Consider the following 6,978-nt stretch of genomic DNA (forward strand, 5'->3'; position numbering starts at 1 on the left):
GGGCAGTGTCTCGCATCTCTGGGGTCCGGCGCACCCAGGCACAGCTGACGCACCGGTGGTCCGACATCCTGGACCGTGAGCAGGACCTGCTGGACCTGCTAGGAGTGGAGGTCCCGGGGCTTGGTGAGTACCTATTTAATTATTACAACTTTGTGTCTGTTCTTCTGCTCTATGTTATATATTGCGAATATCTTTTTTTCCTTCCAACCAGATAGAATGTTGCTGCTTGCAATACATTCCAGGTTAATAATGTTTAAAAGTCTTCTGTGATTATGACACAGGTGCTCTTCTGCGCTACTACTAATCTTACTTGTTTGCAGCTTTGCGTTTGCGCTTGCTTAGCGTGATTCTTTACGAGTTTATTTTAGAGAAATTAAGTTACGTAATGCTACAGTGACTCATGTCCACTCCTTATTTTGTCCTGTCACTAATAGATAGGGGCGGATTGATACATAGGTTTAGGTACTTTGTATGAGCTTCTAATTGGTTAGTGGTATGCGTGATGCCCCCTCACTCAGTTACGTGACGTGCTGCTAGTACGCCAGTCTTTAGAACCTTTCTAGTTTGTTCAATGAGTGGAGGTAGGCTTTGCAGTTACTTAGCAGTAGCAGATGAGCATCAATCAAACCAAAATTGTGTATATACAAAAAATGTAGTCATGTTAATGTGTCCTCCATGATTGGATCATACACATTGTTGAGGAATACAGTCGAAATGCATACTTAATGTACAATTGGCATGCCTGGAATAGGTGGGCTAGGTTGGGTGGTAGGTTGTACTAATACTTAGGCTTACTTGTAACTTAGTTTTCTGGAATCAGAATGGAAGAATGGATTACTGTTGATAAATAGTAACTTAAGTAGTCGAACTGCGAATCCCCCGATATTACATGTTGACCAGATGAGATCGGTCAATGTAGTTATTGCAATTGTTTACATTAGTGTTTTTTGACCGTTGTTGAAAAAAATTGTATTTGCTTAAGTTGACACCATCCATCAATGTTTGTCTTTCTTATATCTTTCCTGTTCATCAGCACCCAGGGGCAGACGGGCAGGGACTGGGCAGTCGGCGGGACAGGAACACCACGAGGAGGACACCGCTGAGGGCTCCTCTGCTGGCCCCAGTAAGTCTTCTTGTTTTTAATAATATTTCTTATTCCATAACTTTTACTGCCCCATTTCTCCCGAACTATAGTGTGTTTCCAAATGCTATTTTTTACCACCAATTATCCTTCGATCTGTACGGTTTCAAAAAGCTTATCCCTGCCTCCGCTATGATGACTGAGTACTACTACATACTATCAGTCTGTCTGTCTGTACTGTAGTAGCTAGTCTTGCCCAGTGCCACTCTTTGTGAAAGGTTGTAATATAAAACTCATATTCACCAGTAGCTCGTACAATCCGTTGGGTCGTTGTCTTGTACTACTTTTTACTCTTGTTGATGTTTAGGCTTTGAAAATTCACAGCAACAGCCCTACCAGATTTCTTAATATTTTGATATGATACCCTATAGGACATACAACTGTTGTAGGGATCTTGCACATACATTTGCACCAGAAAATAGGATGTTGGTGATGGTAGGTTGGACCTTCCTTGCACACCTCAATCAGAAATTCCGCACCCACCACAATTCCACTGCTTGACTATAGTACTGTCTTGTCATACCTATTAGGTCTCGGAACCCTCCCCCCAAGACAACCAACAAGTAGACAACCCAGAACATTAACACACCCAACCTCTGTCGTGGAAGCAATTCACATGCACACCCTTACTTTAATTTGCTCAATCGTGTAAGTTAGTCCACTCCACACCAAATACCACAAAGTCTATGTAAGTTTAAAATTTTTATTTCAATTTGAGAAGGTCTGTACACTGTTATCTTAGCAGCACCAACCGGCAAATCAATAACATTAAAACAAAATACATTGTTACACTAATACAGTTGGGAATTAAATCATGATAACTGAAGTGGTGGAAGGCAGCACCACCATCCCACAGCAATTTAGTTTATATACATTTATAAATGAAGATGTGAGTGAAGGGACCCCTCACCTCAGAAGAACCTAGTACTGGTAGTTGGTGCATCGTTCAGAAGCTCTGGTTCGTAGAAGCGAATCTTGCGTCTGTAATGCGAAAAAAGGAAATGGTGTGCGTTAGTATATTGCAACTTGCAAGCATTTCTCAGCCGTGCCAAAAAGTGTAGCATATATGGATAAGCAATATGGACTAACAGTAACAGTAGTACACCAGTTCTTCCTAAAAAAGTGGCTTGTTAATGTTTGTTGACCGCCTGTACGCAGCGCGTAGACTAGACAGTAGCAGTGTGAGGCAGGTCATGTGGGCTCAAAGGTGTCTTAAGAAGCTGCAAGGTAAAGGTAACGTCACATGTGCATGGCTAGGGCTAATCAAGCAAATGCTACAATGATCATATAACTTAGTGTCTACTCTACTACTACCTGATTTGTACTAGTGATTTATGTTAGTATTAACTCATTTTTCAACCTTGCTACTGATCAATAGGGGGGAGGTGTATATGTTGCCTAATAAATGTGTAATGTTTTCTAGGCGCACTACCGACCACCATTGCTGGGGCCAGCGAAGGCGACGCAGAGGGCGAGGATGCGGCAGTTGCAGATAGCAACGGAGGGGGAGTGGCAGCACCAGTGGCAGGCGGTGGTAAGTTAGATTCATAATCTTTAACTATTGTTGAACTTGACAGCACACTCACTGCAAAGGTGTACTGTATGTATATGTATACTGTAAAGTTGTGAATTAGGGCCCCATTAGGATGGTGGGCGTATTGCCCCCGCCGGGCTGGCTGGAATTCACTGCCGTCACAGCAGGGGCAAACCTCCCGCCATCCCTGTAGAAAATATTCAGACATGTCTAGGCGGAAAAGGGTTCAATATGGCGGTGGTGTCTCTCTCACCACACCGGCAGCCATATAATCTGCATTTTGGAATGCCTTTGCGTGGCGGCATTACCGTCCGCCACGGAAAGGCATGCACACATTGCAGAGTATGCTTGGGGGCCCCCATGGAGGGTACCTACCGATGCTATGGTACCCCCCGACTTTCAAAGCAAAACGTGACAGGCTCCGTGCGAGGCCCGTCATGTTGTGCTTGGAAAAGCAGCACAACATTTTAGCATTGCTTTCAGCGTCACTGTGCCGGGCGCATCATCCTAATTAATTGTCCCCACGGGACCCCCACCCTTTTTAGCAGTCGGATGGCGGGCGGACAAAGTCCGCCCGCTATCCGATGTCGTAAGTAAGTATGAGTTCTTGGGGACGTTTGAAGAGTGAACTAGAAGACTAGAATTCCCTTTAATTGGTATAGGACTAGGAGCCAGAGTATTGAGTAACCAATGGCCTCATCTATCTGATTTCAACTCCGCTTTGAAAGTTTTATGGAGAAGAGCACCTGGTGCACTGTTCAACTAAAAAGTGTAAGACAGGTGGAAGGAAGAAGGACGGGCGACATTTAAAATGTTATGTACTACTGTGCTTTATTTTATAGTGCTACTCTACCATGCCACTATGTGTATAAATAATTACCTTGTCCTACTGTTTTATTAAGACTATATTTTACAATTGTCTTGTTTTTTTCTTTTTGATACACAGCTACTCCGAAAATCAACCGGAAGGAGTTGGCCGCCAAGGCACGGCGCCGGAAGCTGGAGGCAATCCAGCAGGAATACCGGCGGCTGGTGGTCCTAGCCGAGGAGGAGGAGGAGAGTGCAGCAGCAATTGAAGCCTCCTCCAGTGCCCCGGGCCCCAGCCACCGCCCTCCAGCGGTACGGCGCCACCGTCTGGCGGCTGCCCGCCGCCACCGTGCCATCTCCGGTGCCCCCCCCCCACTGTGGTTGCAACTGCCGCGGCCTTAGACGCCGCGTCGCCCATTTAGAGGACCAGATTCGTGTCCTCCTCCAGTCCCGCCCCACCAGTTAGTCCCTGTCACTGCCCCTTTTTTAATTCCTGTTTGTTTCCTCACTCGTTGGGGCGTTCTCTATTTCTATGGACAGTCGTTGGGGTTAGGGAGGGGGGTGGGTCAGCTTTTGTGGGTTTAGTTTATTTGTTAGGGTCAATTAAATATATTTTTCTATGTTACATGCAATGTTGTTAATGTTTTGTAGGTGGGGTAACTGTTTTACATCACACTGTTTCTTTGCTGGTGCATGGCCGCCCATAGCGTGTGTTTGATTTCAATAATTTGCTGACTGTATAAGACACAAACAGATAGATGCGACACACCTCACTCATTGACTGGTCCTACTATGCATTCTTTGGAGTGGTGTTTGAAACTGACATCATTGACAACATGTCCATTATTGATTCTGCCTCCCCCAAACTTCTCTCTTACCGGTGCTTGATGTTTATGTCCAACTGTGGCACAGCACTGGCTGCATGGTGAAGATGGTTTCCTTTTTCATACATGCCATGATTGGGGTGGTGGTGGTAGTATAGTAGTAGTATACACTGGCAGGGTAGCAGCATTTCCAAAAAAAGAAAAGGAGATAGTCAATCGCCTTTGAGAGACTGTTAGAGGAGTAGTTGAATGAAGTACATCACAGAATTTACCGAGCAACAATTATATGCTCAAATATTTGACAAAAAAAATGAATGCTGGATATTATGAGGATAGCCTACTAGACAGAGTTACAAACTATAGTTTTGTCGACTTGGCTATGCCTACAGTCTAACAGTTAGTGCTGTATATGAGGAATGACAACAAACAAATCAAATCAATGCCGGCAATTCATGCTGAGGTATATGTTCCTTTGTTAAATAAAATAACCTGTGAAATATCCTACTCATGGGTGGGCAAGCAGAAGAAGATCATCGCTCTGCATTGAAATTGAAGTAGTGTTGCTTTCACCACATCCGCCCCAGCAAGTGTGTGATTAAGTATTGGTGTACATTTAATTTAGTTACACCTCGACAATAAGTCACACAGCCCGGGGGAAGAGGGTTAGGGTCCGTTGATTGGATGGGAAGGGGGATTTTGGGAAAGGTTTGACATAGAAAAACAGTATGCATACATAGACAAACAAACGACAATCATTGAAGACTACCATACCATATCCATTCCATATGTTAAGGTATAAAAAAGGAAATGCATGCATGATGAGACCCGGATTACATACACTTCTATTTCTTGTTCTGTTCCGGCCTTAAAACTTTAACAGATAGCAAATAGAAATTTTAAATATTGGTAGTGAAGAATCGTAAACACAGAGCAAACGTAATGATGATTGATAATAACAACTCCAAGAACACACTGTTGTAAAGAATGTATACAAGATATTAATCAAATTATTTAAAAGAAGTGAAAAGTGGATACTGTTACTGTGTTATCCTGGTCAAAAATGTGGACTGGTTTTTTGCATCTCGGCATTCCTCTTGCTCCTCTCGTCCATCAATCTTGGGTGTGTCGCCTCACCACTCGCCACTGCCCGGCTGGAATAAAAAGGTGATTGATTGGTAAGGTAATTAATATGCATTGTAATGTTTTACAAAGTTTTGGACAAGGCCCGGCCTGTAATTTTAGATTGAAAACCAAAGGGGATATTCAGAAAGAAAGTGAAAACAAATGCACAAGTGATGGTGTAGTGCAACAAGAACACTTTCCGAGGTGGCATGTATGCATATGCATCATCTCTACTGTAGTCTGTTTCCAGCATAGACCTTCAACAGTAACAGGAGAGATCAGGCCCACAGTGCTTACCATTAGCACATCCTACGTTAACACTTTAGAGTCCTTTTTTTTTTTCTCTCAAAGAGTTGGACAAACGCAAAGCACATTATCCATTCCAGACATAGCATTTTACAGTTAAAGTTAGTAAAATCAATGCACTGCAGTCATCCCACCGCTACACTCTATTCAACTTCTACACAGACATTTGGGTGTGCTGTGGTTGTGGTTCACGTGTTTACCTTTAGGCTTTTCCGTTTTATGCCACTCATGAAACATCCTCCTGACTTCATCATCAGCTCTGATACTTCTACTGACTGAAGATCGGCCTGCAGTACAAGTGTAATTTTTAGAACACAACAAGAGTAGAAATATAAATATTACTGACTTGAGTCATTCTTTATTGTGTACAGAAAGATAGATTAACACTAGTACACTTTGACATCATTCACTTTGTGCACAACAAACAACGCAAACACAAAGATCAATAGCTCAGAGTCAGGTGTCCAATGCATGCCATTAATTATCATCATTTATTACCTGTTACTTCTCATCTTAAGTTAACGGGCCGTCTCTTTCGCCATCATCATGACGGACGGTGCTGTTTAAGTCACAGTCATTTGCATTGCGCAGCAGATTGAGTGAGTCCCCTTCCTGTATTGAATTAAAAGCAATGTATCACCAAGATGCAGGAGAAGTACACATTTCTTGTTTGCCAGAAGAGGAAAATTAGTAATTACTAGTGTGTTCTGTAGAAAGTTGATTAGTGGCAGTGCACAATTACATCAATTCATGCGAAACACACCACAAAATCTACATCATTCAGTCTGCTATTCTGCGGCCAATGCATGGCATCAATCATTACCTGTTGCATCTCATCTTGTTAACGCTGCAGGCCGTCTCTTTCGCCATCATCATGATGGACGGTGCTGTTAAGTCACAGTCATTTGCATTGCGCAGATTGAGTGAGTGCCCTTCCTGTATTGAATTAAAAGCAATGTATCACCAAGATGCAGGAGAGAAGTACACATTTCTTGTTTGCCAGAAGAGGAAAATTAGTAATTACTAGTGTGTTCTGTAGAAAGTTGATTATTGGCAGTGCACAATTACATCAATTCATTCATGCGCAACACACACAACAAAATCTACATCACTCAGTCTGCTTTTCTGCGGACAATGCATGGCATCAATCATTACCTGTTGCATCTTATTTTCAGTTAATGGCCAGTCTCTCTCGGCTCTGAAGGAGGATAGCTATAGAAGTCATCAGATTCATGGTCCACTTG

At 43.0% G+C, this 6,978-nt stretch overlaps 1 long non-coding RNA gene across 1 annotated transcript; it reads left to right on the top strand.

The window, feature by feature from the left end:
• Window positions 1–843: 843 nt before the first annotated feature.
• LOC146799155 (uncharacterized) lies at window positions 844–3,972 on the top strand. The gene is made up of 3 exons (XR_014969241.1): window positions 844–1,123; window positions 2,565–2,675; window positions 3,622–3,972. It is a non-coding gene; the product is annotated as an uncharacterized LOC146799155 (long non-coding RNA).
• The last annotated feature ends 3,006 nt before the right edge of the window (window positions 3,973–6,978 follow it).

The sequence above is a fragment of the Triturus cristatus genome, chromosome 9, assembly GCF_964204655.1.
Source record: "Triturus cristatus chromosome 9, aTriCri1.1, whole genome shotgun sequence".
NCBI lineage: Eukaryota > Metazoa > Chordata > Amphibia > Caudata > Salamandridae > Triturus > Triturus cristatus.